General features: G+C 36.9%; 3 long non-coding RNA genes across 3 annotated transcripts; all 3 read right to left on the reverse strand.

Annotated features, from left to right (window-relative positions):
- Positions 1-7,948: 7,948 nt before the first annotated feature.
- LOC121998468 lies at positions 7,949-8,266 on the reverse strand. The gene is made up of 2 exons (XR_006116512.1): positions 8,228-8,266; positions 7,949-8,122 (listed from the first exon to the last, which is right to left on the reverse strand). It is a non-coding gene; the product is annotated as an uncharacterized LOC121998468 (long non-coding RNA).
- A 485-nt stretch (positions 8,267-8,751) lies between these two features.
- Positions 8,752-9,212, reverse strand: LOC121998475. The gene is made up of 3 exons (XR_006116520.1): positions 9,086-9,212; positions 8,902-9,003; positions 8,752-8,808 (listed from the first exon to the last, which is right to left on the reverse strand). It is a non-coding gene; the product is annotated as an uncharacterized LOC121998475 (long non-coding RNA).
- A 74-nt stretch (positions 9,213-9,286) lies between these two features.
- Positions 9,287-9,538, reverse strand: LOC121998481. Its single transcript, XR_006116521.1, has 2 exons — positions 9,447-9,538; positions 9,287-9,379 (listed from the first exon to the last, which is right to left on the reverse strand). It is a non-coding gene; the product is annotated as an uncharacterized LOC121998481 (long non-coding RNA).
- Between the last annotated feature and the right edge of the window lie 3,335 nt (positions 9,539-12,873).

Genomic DNA, 12,873 nt, shown 5'->3' on the forward strand with positions numbered 1-12,873 from the left:
AAAGTAGTATAGAGCTGACTCGGGTCGTCCCCCAAAGAATATAACGATAGGATGATAACTTCAGGATTGGTTATGACTTTTGGATTTTTTTGATATGAAACTGGGGGTTTGGGTTTTGAATTTTGAACTATGATATGAAATAACAAAACAAGTATGAAATTAAACCTAAGAAACAAAAGAGCAAAGCAAGTATGAAATCTAATCCTAATTAATGAAAGACATCCTATTTATCCATTAGTAGTGATCTCATAGCGCATTGTCACTCTACGCTACGATTTCACCATTAACGGAATTAATCTAAGGAATGAAATAACAAAACATTAAATGAACCTAACCTAGTAAATGAAAGACGATACAAGTAAGAAAACCTAGTCTAACTTAAACTATAATTGCAAGGAAATTAAAGACAACATAAAGTAAGCATTGAATGAAATCTAGAGCATTAAAGAAATCTAATCCTAATTGCATCCAAACGAATAACAAAACTTATAGCAGTTGTAAGAGACAAGACAAGCAAACATTAAGTAAAATAAAGTGCACGAATTTAAATCTACTGTTGTAAGAAACATTTTGTCGAACACCTTACGAGCATGAATCAAAATGACATGAGTACGCGCACTAAAACATGGGAGAACAATTTAGTACAAGCATCAAACAATCAACCACACAAAATTAACATATCTATACGAATCAGGTGAAGAAATGCAACAATCCAAAACTGTCCAGATGTGTGTGAAGAACTGCTGATGAAATCTGATGAAGGAAGAAGTTCTGCTCGGATTGATGTGGAATGGGTACAAACTTCTCCTCTTCTAACCCTCCCTGTAGTCACACAAAACACCCAGCTCCAGAACCCCCAGAACTGATGAACAACAGACAAGATACCGGCTATGAGAAGGCGCTGTGAATGGGAATGAACCGCCACCGCTCCTCTGCCTCTGCTGCCTGAACCCTAGTAGGAAGAAGTGAACGGTGCGCCGATGGATGTCTTGCCAGAGAAACCCTCTCCGGCGAGGTGAAGATGGTTGATGTCGAACCTTGTTGCCGCCTCTGCCGAGTGTGCTTTTGCTGTGGCGATTGGAAGCTGAGAAGGAGAAGTGGTGGGCTGTGGATGGTCGGCCGGCGGTGATGGATGAGCAGAGATGGCCGCCGACCGTCGGTGAAGGAGAAGAAGTGGAGAAGGCGTCCGTGCCCTAGCGCTGAAGAGGAAGGGGATGTCGTGCGATGAAAAAATGGTACTGTCCCGTGCGAAGAATAAAGGAAAGGGAATGGTTTTCTCCTCCTTTAATCTAGGCCATCCGATTTGATGAAGATGGATCCATTTGATCTAGCTGATTAAGAGATGAGTGGTGCGGATCTAGTTGCCTTCTTGCTTGGATCCAATGGTCCATATAGCTTCAAATCTGGATGGAGGGCTGGATGACTTAGATCTGAATGAAGGAGGAAGATCTTTCTTGATCTGGATCAACAACTCATATTAATTCTGCTTGATCTCCCTCATTTGACTTCCAAATCAAGTCAAATCTGATCTGATTCGACCCTAATTGATGAATCTTTTGATTTCCTATAAATCCATAATAAAAACATGAGATTAAATAGCACAATTTGCAGAAAATTTATAATTAAGTTCAAAATATATCCTACTCACAAAACATAATATAAATTCAAAATTAAGCATGCAAGAAGGTAAAAACTCCAAGAATAAGAGTCAAAATAATACACAAAATGCTAGTTATCAACTCCCCCACACTTATTCTTGCACGTCTCGGGCAAATAAAATAAAACTAAGAAGTAACTAAAAACTTATCTCCCTATCAATTCCCTAACAATACTATGAAATTAGTAAAAGAAAGTTACTTAAGTGCATCAAGTTTTAAGAATCAAAGTATTCATGGTTCCAATTCTTACATAAGTCAACAAGCATGGCAATTTCAATCAACTTGAATAGATTAAGCATGATAAAGCCTCACAAGGTAGGTATATGCACTCATGCTCACATAAATAATAGACATGAAAGTGGAGTTCTCTCTAAAGCAACTCATGACATTGCACTATCATATGCTTGCTTATTTTCTACTTCTCCACTAATGTAAACATAAGTGCATACAAATCAAGAGGATTTGTCATGAATAATAATGAAACCACAAATGTAAACAATAGAACAAGAAGGATAGACAACAAAGGAATTCCAAGAGAATATGAGAACATTGGCGTAATCAACATGAAGAATACAATCAAATAATATACTCAAAACTCATTCAAACATCCAACACTCAACTCTCTTTGCACATTCTCATTTGATATACATCAACCACTATAACATCTCCAAAATACATGTATGTATTAACAACTTAACTCAAGAGAATTTCTCAATAACAATGTTAAATAGATATACATCAATCTTTCCATGGAGACGTTCCTTCTTGTTCATCACTAACAAAACAACAAATGTTTGAGAAATTTTTTTTCTTCTCTTTTATTTTTTTTCAACTTTTTTTTTTGACGTTTTTTTATGTTTTCTTTTTTTTTCAACAAGCATAGAGAGATTTTTTTTCAACAAGCATTCGTCCAAACATATTTGCATCCCCCACACTTAAACTTGTCCGTCTCGGACAATATAACAAATAATGATATCCTCTAAAACTCAACAATAGGGGGCTAAAACAAACAATAAAGATATGCCAAAGAAAATGTAACTCATCATGCAATCACCCAATGCTCTCATCAAAGGACTAGGGAATAAATGAATCGATAAAGATATGATAGTGAAAATATAACAACAATAAGAAGATATGATAAGGGAAGTACAATGAAACATGAAAGCAATAGGTGAAATGATTAATGGTAAGAACAACAACGTAGAGGAACAACTAAGAGATGAATAAGAAAATTTGCCTCTATCATATTTATGCAAGCTTATGTTACCATAATTTCAAAAAGAATCAAAACAAGTTCTAGAGTGTCAAGTATCACAAGTGCTATCCCACACAAGAGGATTAAGGATAAACATGGAAACAACTTCACTAGGTGAATAATCAAATATCATGCATAATATAATAAGATAGAGTCCATCACCACAACAAATGACTAATGCAATTAATGTACCCAACCATACCAAGGAAACCAAAACTTGATAGTCAAACTTAACCGTCTTTTTCAATTCTCAAAGCATTATAAAGGGACATCTAGAGAGATATGACTCAAAATCAAGCAAGGTATAAAAAAAACCAAACAAAATGCAAAACAAGAAAACAAAGTATGGAAGCAAACAAACATGCAAGTATAAAGATAAAGGAAAGCAAGAAAAAGAAAGGAAAGGAACGAACTCCCCTTTATTCCTAGCGGCTGAAGACGGTTCAAAAGTAGAATCCATGCCGGTAGTGGAATGATCCTTCTCGGTGGTTGCAAACGATTAAGGTGCAAAATCCAAGTTGGGAGTGGAATGTTTGCATTTGAAGTAAAGACCTCTCCCTTCACCCTATTCTTTTTGAAAGTTCTTCCCGGAGGTTGAAGGTGATTCAACTTAAGCATCCACTTCAAGGGCCTGTAAAAACCTGCAAGGCCAAGGACAGAATGCACCTTCCACACGCATGTGGGGTAAGGAAGAGATGAAACACTATCAAACTTAGACAAGCATGAATCCAAATATAAGTCACATCCAATAAAATCAATATTAGGAACTTTCATGGAATTCTGTAAAAGATCACAAGAAATATTTACCTTGCTGTACTGAAATGTACCTGGAGATTCTAGAATAATGGATGTGACTTTCTCTTCATCAAATAATAACTCAGACTCTGGTGGTGCATCAAAAAGAAGTGATTCTTGGGGCTCTGCCTCTACAGCACAAGTCCCTACACTCTCATCATCCACATCTGATTCAAGTGATGGTCCAATCAAAATAGGTGATTCTTGGGGTATTGCTTTCAATTTGTAATCCCCTACACTTTCCTTATCAACGAATGTATAATCAGGCTCAGCTAGCTCCTCAACATCACCAACAACACCTGCATCAACAATATCTACAGCAACAATATTATCATCAGAGTTAGGATCAACTACAACTATATCATCACAACACACAAAATTAGAGGAGTCCTGTAGAGCTTTAGGATTAGAATCAAGGTTATCACAAGCTCTATGCTCCATCTCCTCACTAGATAGTTGTGCTTGTCGTTGGCTGATGGATGCTGCAATTTGATCTAGATACATCTGACAATTTTGTAGTGATGCTTCATTTCTTTGTTGAGACTGGATATAGGTCTCTTGTTGTTGCTGCATCTGTTGCATTACATCCTTCAAATCTTGAAATATTGATTGACTAGGGACATGAATTTCTTCAGTGCTTTCTTGAAATGCCCCCCAAGGAGCTGGTTCGGTCTGCTGGACTGAATGTGACCATGTGGGCATAAGATCATCCTGAAATCCTTGTGGCATCTGATATACTGAAAAATATTGATTCAATTGTTGTTGCTCATTCTCATACATGAAATTTTTATGGTCCATCCAATCTAAATTGTAACACTGAGGATGCTCAATAGCCTGTTGCTGTGTATTTCCATACTACTCAGGAATTTGTTGGGGTTGATAACATTGGGATTGGAAGTATCCATGCTGCTCTAGAATCTGGAGTTGAAAGTACTGAGTCGAATAATTGCCCCAGTCATGACTATAGGTACTAGGAGTTGGATCATATGCATGTTGATATTGATGTTGGAAATACTGGGGTTCCATAGGAAATTTAGCAGTCTTTTGAATGAGATGACATATAACAACTGGATGAGAAGGACTGCCACAATTAGTGCATATGTGTCTCACTTGCCTAGTATCCAAATTGTGATATTCATTGAAGCTTCCAAATTACTGAGAATAAAGATCCATGTTGAACTGAAAGAATTGTCCTGGTCTTACACTGAAACACTAACAGACAAGATTAGAAGACATAGGAGTATATGATATCAACACATGAATCTATGAACATGAAAGCATTTAACAATTTTTTTTAAATAAAATTTTGTAGAAAAATAGAAAGCAATCCTAAAATTATCAAACACCATTACAAGATTCCGGGCAACAACGCCAAAATTTGGCGTTAGCCTTTTTGCATGTCACGAGGCACCCCAAATTGATAAAGATTGGAAACTCACATTAACTAAAATAACACGTGTAGTAAGGAGTCCCAAGTCGTATTTTTCCAAGGATAACTAGTAGATGTATGTGCATTCTAGAATTGATTTAAATTGAATTTCCTTCAAGTGAATATCAACTAAATTCTATTTCTTATGCAACATTGAATAAAATTATTCAACTACTGTATCTTCCATTCTCAATCAAGTAACCATTAAATTCAATTATCAAACAAACTCATACAACCCGAACAACATCCATTTCATATCCATAACCAACTCCAACAATCAAGCTCAAACAAATTAATATTGAATAGAAGTAACAATCAAAAACTTAAGGCAAGTATTCAACACTTAAACAAGATTTCAGTAACCTCAAGTCCAATTCAGAGAACAAAGATAAGCTAGTAAATAACCAAAACCTAACTAAACAAACTTGTGTCAATCCTAACTTCTGATTCAAAACAGAACAGAATTACAAACTAATCTAACAATTTAAATCAAGGATCTGATGGTAGAAGTTAGCTAAGCTTAGTAATCGAAACAAAATTGCAAACATCTAAAGAAGCTGAACGTTGGATTGGATTGCATAAACTCAACAAAGTAAGAATTGCATACAAGAAAGCAAAATTGGCATTGCAAAAGAGATTCAAACAAATCGAAATAGCAAAGAAATAAATCAGATCCGAGGATCTGAGCTAGTTTGAGAACAAACCAAGAGAAAGAATAAAGAAAACTAAAACCCTAACGTTCCACAAACAACAGATCCTTGCTGCAAACCTTCTTCTCCCTGCTGTCACTATAGAATTGCCGTTGAGAATGCCCTTCGGCAAATGACTTTGAATCTTGAGCTTCCAACTAATCCAGTCGGATGTTCATAGCCTCAGAGAACGCCCTTCTAGCTCACACCCGAGTGGAATCCACAACGCACGAAGAAACAGAGGTTGAATCTGGAAGTTGCTTCACTCAACCGATTGATCAGATCTGTTGGAGATGCTGATGGAGTGGCAATCGGAAATGCGATTGGAAGCTTCTGGGAATGCCCTCGAGCTCCAATGCTGATGAAGATCACAGATCTGGGAACGCCTCTCGCCTGTGATCCGAATGTGAATCAAAAATCAACTCGCGGACTGGGAATGCCTCTACCACTCTCTGTACCCTCGGACGATGAACGTCGGAGCTCAGGAATCTCCGCAGGTGAAGAACGCTAACATCTGGATGTGAAGTGGGGAACGGGAGCTTCGGATCGCGCGAAGAAGACGAAGACACTGTAGAAGAAAATCACGACTGAGCCCAAACAACACTGTAGCTTCTCGCGGGATTTAAACCTCTCCTCAGATCTGATCGGACGATCCAGATTGTTTCTGGGCCTGATCAACGGCTGGATGAACTCAGATCTGGATCAAAACCCTTGGATCTTCATCTACGGCTGTGATGTGCTTCCTCGTAGCTTAGATGGACTAGATCCTAGACGGATGGCTCAGATCTCTCTGATCTTCAATGGATGATCCAAAACACTCCAAGGCTTGATCGACTTGATTAACCCTTGATTTGAACCCAAATGTGACCTGATCTGATCGGGTCCATGACCCTTTTGATGCCTACAAAATAATAAATAAATATTAGCATCAAATACCATGATAATAGGCTAATTTACAATTAAGTGCAAGATAGAATGAAATTATGAAATGTAGAATAATATGACTTTAAGCTATGAAAATATCATTAAAAACATGTATTATGAATCAAGATAATATAGCAAAATCATGGTTATCAGTTCACCGTCCCCAGGTTATAGTTTGGATCAGGGCGGGTGGTCGGAAGCTGCCCGAAGGTTGCCGGTGGTGAGCAAATGACTAGGTTGCTAGTCGTCGAGCGGTGGGTAGCCTTCGGGCGGCCTCCGACCATCCGCCCCGATTCAAACTATAATATGAGAGGACGGTGAATCACTACAAAAAAATTCAGCATTAGAGACGGAATATTCCCTCGCTATTCCGTCGCTAAACTAGTTTAGCGACTGATTCGCGACGGAATCATTGCGTCGATACAAATTGTGTCGCTGGCTGTATTTAGAGACGGAATATAAATTCCGTCGCTAATTAGAGACGGAATATATATTCCATCTCTAAATTATTAGAGACGGGAATTTAATCATCGGTCTCTAAAAATAAAATCCTCTTTCTGGTTTGATCAAAATAATGTCTCTAATTAGAGACGGAATTTAAATGTTCCGTCTCTAATTAGAGACGGAACGTAAATATTCCGTCTCTAATTGGAGACGGAACGTAAATATTCCGTCTCTAATTGGAGACGAAACGGAATATATATTCCGTCTCTAAATTATTAGAGACGGGAATTTAATCATCAGTCTCTAAAAATAAAATCCTCTTTCTGGTTTGATCAAAATAATGTCTCTAATTAGAGACGGAATTTAAATGTTCCGTCTCTAATTAGAGACGGAACGTAAATATTCCGTCTCTAATTGGAGACGGAACTTAAATATTCCGTCGCAAGACATCGACATTTCAAACAATTTCAGGGCAATCAGCGACGGAAAATTAAAGTTCCGTCGCTAGATATCGTTATAACAATATTTTCCATGGTGAAATTAGAGACAGAATTTTAAAATTCCGTCTCTAATTAGAGACGGAATTTTAAAATTCCGTCTCTAATACCTGGAGATTTCAGCAGCACATTTCTGTTCCTGCAGTCATCCTTGTTTACATTTTATAATAATCTAAACCATCACATACAAACAACACAAAACTCACCAAATAATAATACATTCATACAAAAAACTTTATCCAAGCACAAAACAATAATCCAAGCACAAAATTTAAACTAAACATCCAATCACAAAACATAGATAAATATCCAAACATCTCCAACCATAAACATCTGATTGTATAGTACTACAACATCTGAAATTTAAAATCACAATACAACACCATCTAGCAAAGAAAATCCAATCCTAAGCTAGCAAGTAGTAATCAATCCTGCAAAAATATTAATACGATAGATTACTAATAAAACAAAGAATAAACTAATTCACAATTATGAGTAACATATTAAATTTAATATTATGAATTTATTTTACATACCTGAAAGCTAGTTTGGTTATATGATGATGGTGTTGTATAAGCATCAACGTTCCTGAAAAGATATAATACAATGTTAGACATAGTTTCATTAGTGAAAAAAAAACTTAAAAAGTTAAACATCAGATACCTATCACAATCTATGGATCAGGAGGATTATTAGGGTCTTGAGTCTCCTGAGAGGCAAAACGATGCGGCGTTGCACTCATTTGATCCAAGAAGGCCTGCATATCCCGCCCAATTTTCTCAAGATCCAATCGGGATTGCCGCTCTACTCGAAATTCAGCCTCCAAGGTCGAGAGTCGAGTCTTCAAATCTGCGTTTTCCTGTTCTAAGACGTCTACTCTAGCAGATGATTCGGATGCACTCGATGATGTGCTGGGACGACCCCTGGCCCTAGGAGCCATCGCTTGATCATATACAACTCTCGCCTGAGCCCCAAGACCATATAGGGTGGAGGTCTTTTTCCTTCCACCAACCACATCATAATAAATTTCATTTATCTGGTCAGTGGATAGACTCTGCTCCTCACCTCCCTCTAAACTAGGCTGAGACGCCTGTGTAACCCTAGCAGCAATTTCTTCCTATTTACATTAAAAAAAAGTATTGTCAGATATTTACTAAAATGATAGGTAATTATTGTTAATAGTTATATATATTCAAGTGTAGAATCTTACGTCTAATGCCGATGATCGACGATCTATAAAGTTGCCATCTTTTGACTTGTGTGTCTTGGTAAATATCTCCCAACAAGTAGGAGGTCGCTGTAGATCATGTTCCTAAATATTAAAGAATGTAAATAATTCCATTGATATAGTCTAGGTACAAAACTCTTATAGAATTTTAAAATTGGAAACTAACCAAGTCTAAGGCATGCTCGACGATCGATCGGGATCCAGCGGTATGTTTTGTTGCTCCAGTACTAGGGCCAGCCAGCTCACTCTTTCTATTGGCTCGAGCTTTCATTGCATTTTCCTGCCATCTGTCTGCAGCCCAAATGGCTCGCCATGCATCCCAAATGTTCTCAGGTACATAGGATGGTTTTATTCCCTTTTGTCTTGCTTTATATAGCATGTCTTTGTATAGTTTGGCACAAGCTGCGTTCCAGGTAGCATAAAATTCTGCCTCGTGCTCTGTCTCCCAAGTATATCTTTTCTGCAATAATACATTCACAAATTATTATAAAAAACATAACAAAATCATGATAATTAAATTGGCTTACCAAAAACTCATCGTAATAAAATTGCTTCATATCTGGGTCTACCCGCTTCCATGTAGTACCAGCGGGACTAAATCGCTCTTTAAATTTCGAGGTAATGTATGCAGCTACTCTATGACCATCTGGGGTAAAACTGCATTTAACAAATAAAATAAACCAAATATGTTAAAAAAATAGATGTAGCGAATAAGACTAATAACACCAATACTTACCAACCCCCGATAATCCATAGAACAATCTGGCCACCAGCATCAGACATGTCTATATCTGCAGAATTACATTATAACACATATGCATGCACACTATGTTTAATCAAACAAATAATAATGACTAATAGAGTAAGACAAGTGATATAACTATGAATATTTAGATCTAAAATTTAACTGAACAATGCTTAATCTGGATATATAACAATTTTAATCATTAACATTTTGGAGATCCTCCTCACTAGACTCTGTATGTTCAATAAGCTCCTCACTGCTGGATATTTCTCCATCATCTATCTCCTCATAAGGTGCATTAACATCTACAAGTAATTGAGATGTTGATTGAATCTGAGAATCTACTGAATATATCTCTACTGTATCATTTTGAAATGCATCGTGGTTTTGGTACACGATAGAGTTGGACATTTCTATGGTAGAGCGTGGCTTTGTTCGGCAAACTGCTAACCATTCACTAGCTCTTCTCCTCTTTGTGGGATATTCAAGATAGAAAACCTGCCCCGCTTGTATCGCAAAAATGAAAGGTTCATACTTGTTGAAGCTTTTGTTTGCATTTACCTCAACTAAATTGTAATTTGGATGTATTCTGGTACCTGTTCTTGGAGTCGGATCATACCAAGAACATTTAAATAACACACATCTTTTGATGGGTAAAGCAGGATATTCAACTTCTATGATTTCTTCAAGTCTCCCATAATAATCAAACTCAGAATTATTGTTGTTGATAGATCCTTTCACACAAACACCCGAATTGAAAGTTAGTCTGCGTGAATCCCGTTGTGTTACGTGAAATTTAAAACCATTAACATAGTAGCTAGAGTAGACTACTATCTTACGGAGAGGTCCTAATGCAAGATTGATTATCCTGGAATCTTGCACATTTGATATTCTTCGATCAGACACCTATAACAATAGTAGAATATAAAATAAGCCTCTGATAATTTAATATGGATGTAAGAAATTAAAACTATCCTCTAACTTACATAGATTTGAAACCATAATGCAAATTCCGTCTCTAACTTTTCAGCTATCTCACTTGCACAAATTGATGGATTTTGTACTTGTAGTTGTTGTTCATACAAGCTGGAAAATAAGCTAATTTTTAGAAAATGACAGTATCGGGAAACAACTATTTTTTTGGATAAATGTTTGATTCCAGAAGTCAACTTACTTTATATAGGGTTTGACTTCATCACAGTTTAAGAGTATGTATGTCCTCGCAGCATGATATTCTTGTGGAGTTAACCATCTAGAAATAGATGCTCCCATTGGCTTGCCAGGAAACTTGAAAATAGAAAGCATAGATGGATCTATAGGTTGTGCATCATCTGAATTTCTAGGACACTTGCGATGTCTGATTTTTACATTATCAGCAAAATAATAGGAGCTGAATGAGGATGCTTCTTCAACCAGATAAGCATTACAAATTGACCCCTCAACTCTAGCTTTGTTACGAACATTATTATTTAATTTTCTTAAAAACCGTTCAAATGGATACATCCATCTGTACTGGACAGGACCAGCTATTCGTGCCTCGTATGCTAAATGTACTGGTAGATGTTCTATTGAATCAAAAAAACTGGGTGAAAAAATACGTTCAAGCTTACATAGTATGAGAGGAATGTCTGTTTCTAGTCGAAGCATATCATCCATCATAATACACCTTGCAGTCAAATCTCTAAAATATAGACTCAATTCTGTGAGTGCTTGTCAAACATTTTGAGGAAGTAAGTCATGAAAAGCTACTGGAATAAGTCTTTGCATGAATACATGACAGTTATGACTCTTCATTCCAAACATCTTTAACCTGTTCATATCCACACATCGAGCCATATTCGAGGCATAGCCATCTGGGAATTTGATTTCTTTCAACCAATTACATAAAACTTGTTTACCGTCTTTGTCCAATGTATAACAAGCCTTTGGGAATTTATTAGTTGTTTCATCCTGATGCAACTCTGGTTTGCTAACTAGTTCTTTTAATTCCTCGCGTGATTTTGCAGTGTCTTTAGTTTTTCCATGCACATTCATCACAGTGTTAAAAATATTATCAAAGAAATTTTTCTCAACGTGCATTACATCTAAATTATGTCGAATAAGTAGATACTTCCAATATGGTAGCTCCCAAAAAATACTCCTTTTCTTCCAACCACACTTGCACTGCCTAACGATGTATTTATTTATCTCATCAGAATTAGTCTCAGCTACTGGTAGAAAACCATAACTGTCTATTTGGTCAAGGATTTCTTCACCTGACTTGATTGTTGGAGGAAGTTTTCTAACTACAACATTCCTAATGAAATTTTTCTTATTTCGCCTGAAAGGGTGGTCAACTGGTAAAAATTTATGATGATTATCAAACCAAGATACCTTCCCACTGCAGGGTAATGAAAATACATCAGACTTTGTCATGCAATGTGGGCATGCTAATTTACCAGACGTGCTCCATCCTGACAACATTGAGTATGCTGGAAAATCACTGATCGTCCATAATAATGCAGCATGCAATCTAAAATTAGTTTTACTTGCAACATCATAAGTTACTGACCCTATATTCCATAAATCATTCAACTCGGCAATCAGAGGTTGCAAAAAAATATCAATCTTCTCTTTTGGATTAGTTGGCCCTGGAATAAGTACAGTAAGGAACATGACTTCATCTTTCATACACATCCATGGTGGTAAGTTATAAGGTGTTATTATAACGGGCCAAGATGAATATTGCTGTCCAGACTGACCAAAAGGTTGAAATCCATCTGTAGAAAGTCCGAGTCTCACATTACGTGGCTCCATTGCAAATGAGGGAAATATTGTATTAAGATGTTTCCATGCAGGCGAGTCACAAGGATGACACATTATACCTTCTTCGTGTACATGCTCATGATGCCACCTCATGTAGCTTGCTGTTGCAGTAGATGCGTATAAGCGTTGGAGTCTAGCAGTTAACGGGAAATAATACATAACTTTCCATGAAACCTTTTTATTTTTCTTCCCTGGAATTCAACTACTATGCTTATAACGAGGGTGAGTACAGATTCTACATTCAATCAGTTCACTGTCTTCTTTCCAAAATATCATGCAGTTATTAATGCAGCAATGAATCCTCTCTACCGGCAAATCTAAACCTCTCACCAATTTTTTTGTATTGTAGAAGCTATCAGGCATTATGTTATCCGCAGGAAGTAACTCAGACATCAATTGACAGA

This window comes from Zingiber officinale, chromosome 1A, assembly GCF_018446385.1.
Source record: "Zingiber officinale cultivar Zhangliang chromosome 1A, Zo_v1.1, whole genome shotgun sequence".
NCBI classification, from domain to species: domain Eukaryota; kingdom Viridiplantae; phylum Streptophyta; class Magnoliopsida; order Zingiberales; family Zingiberaceae; genus Zingiber; species Zingiber officinale.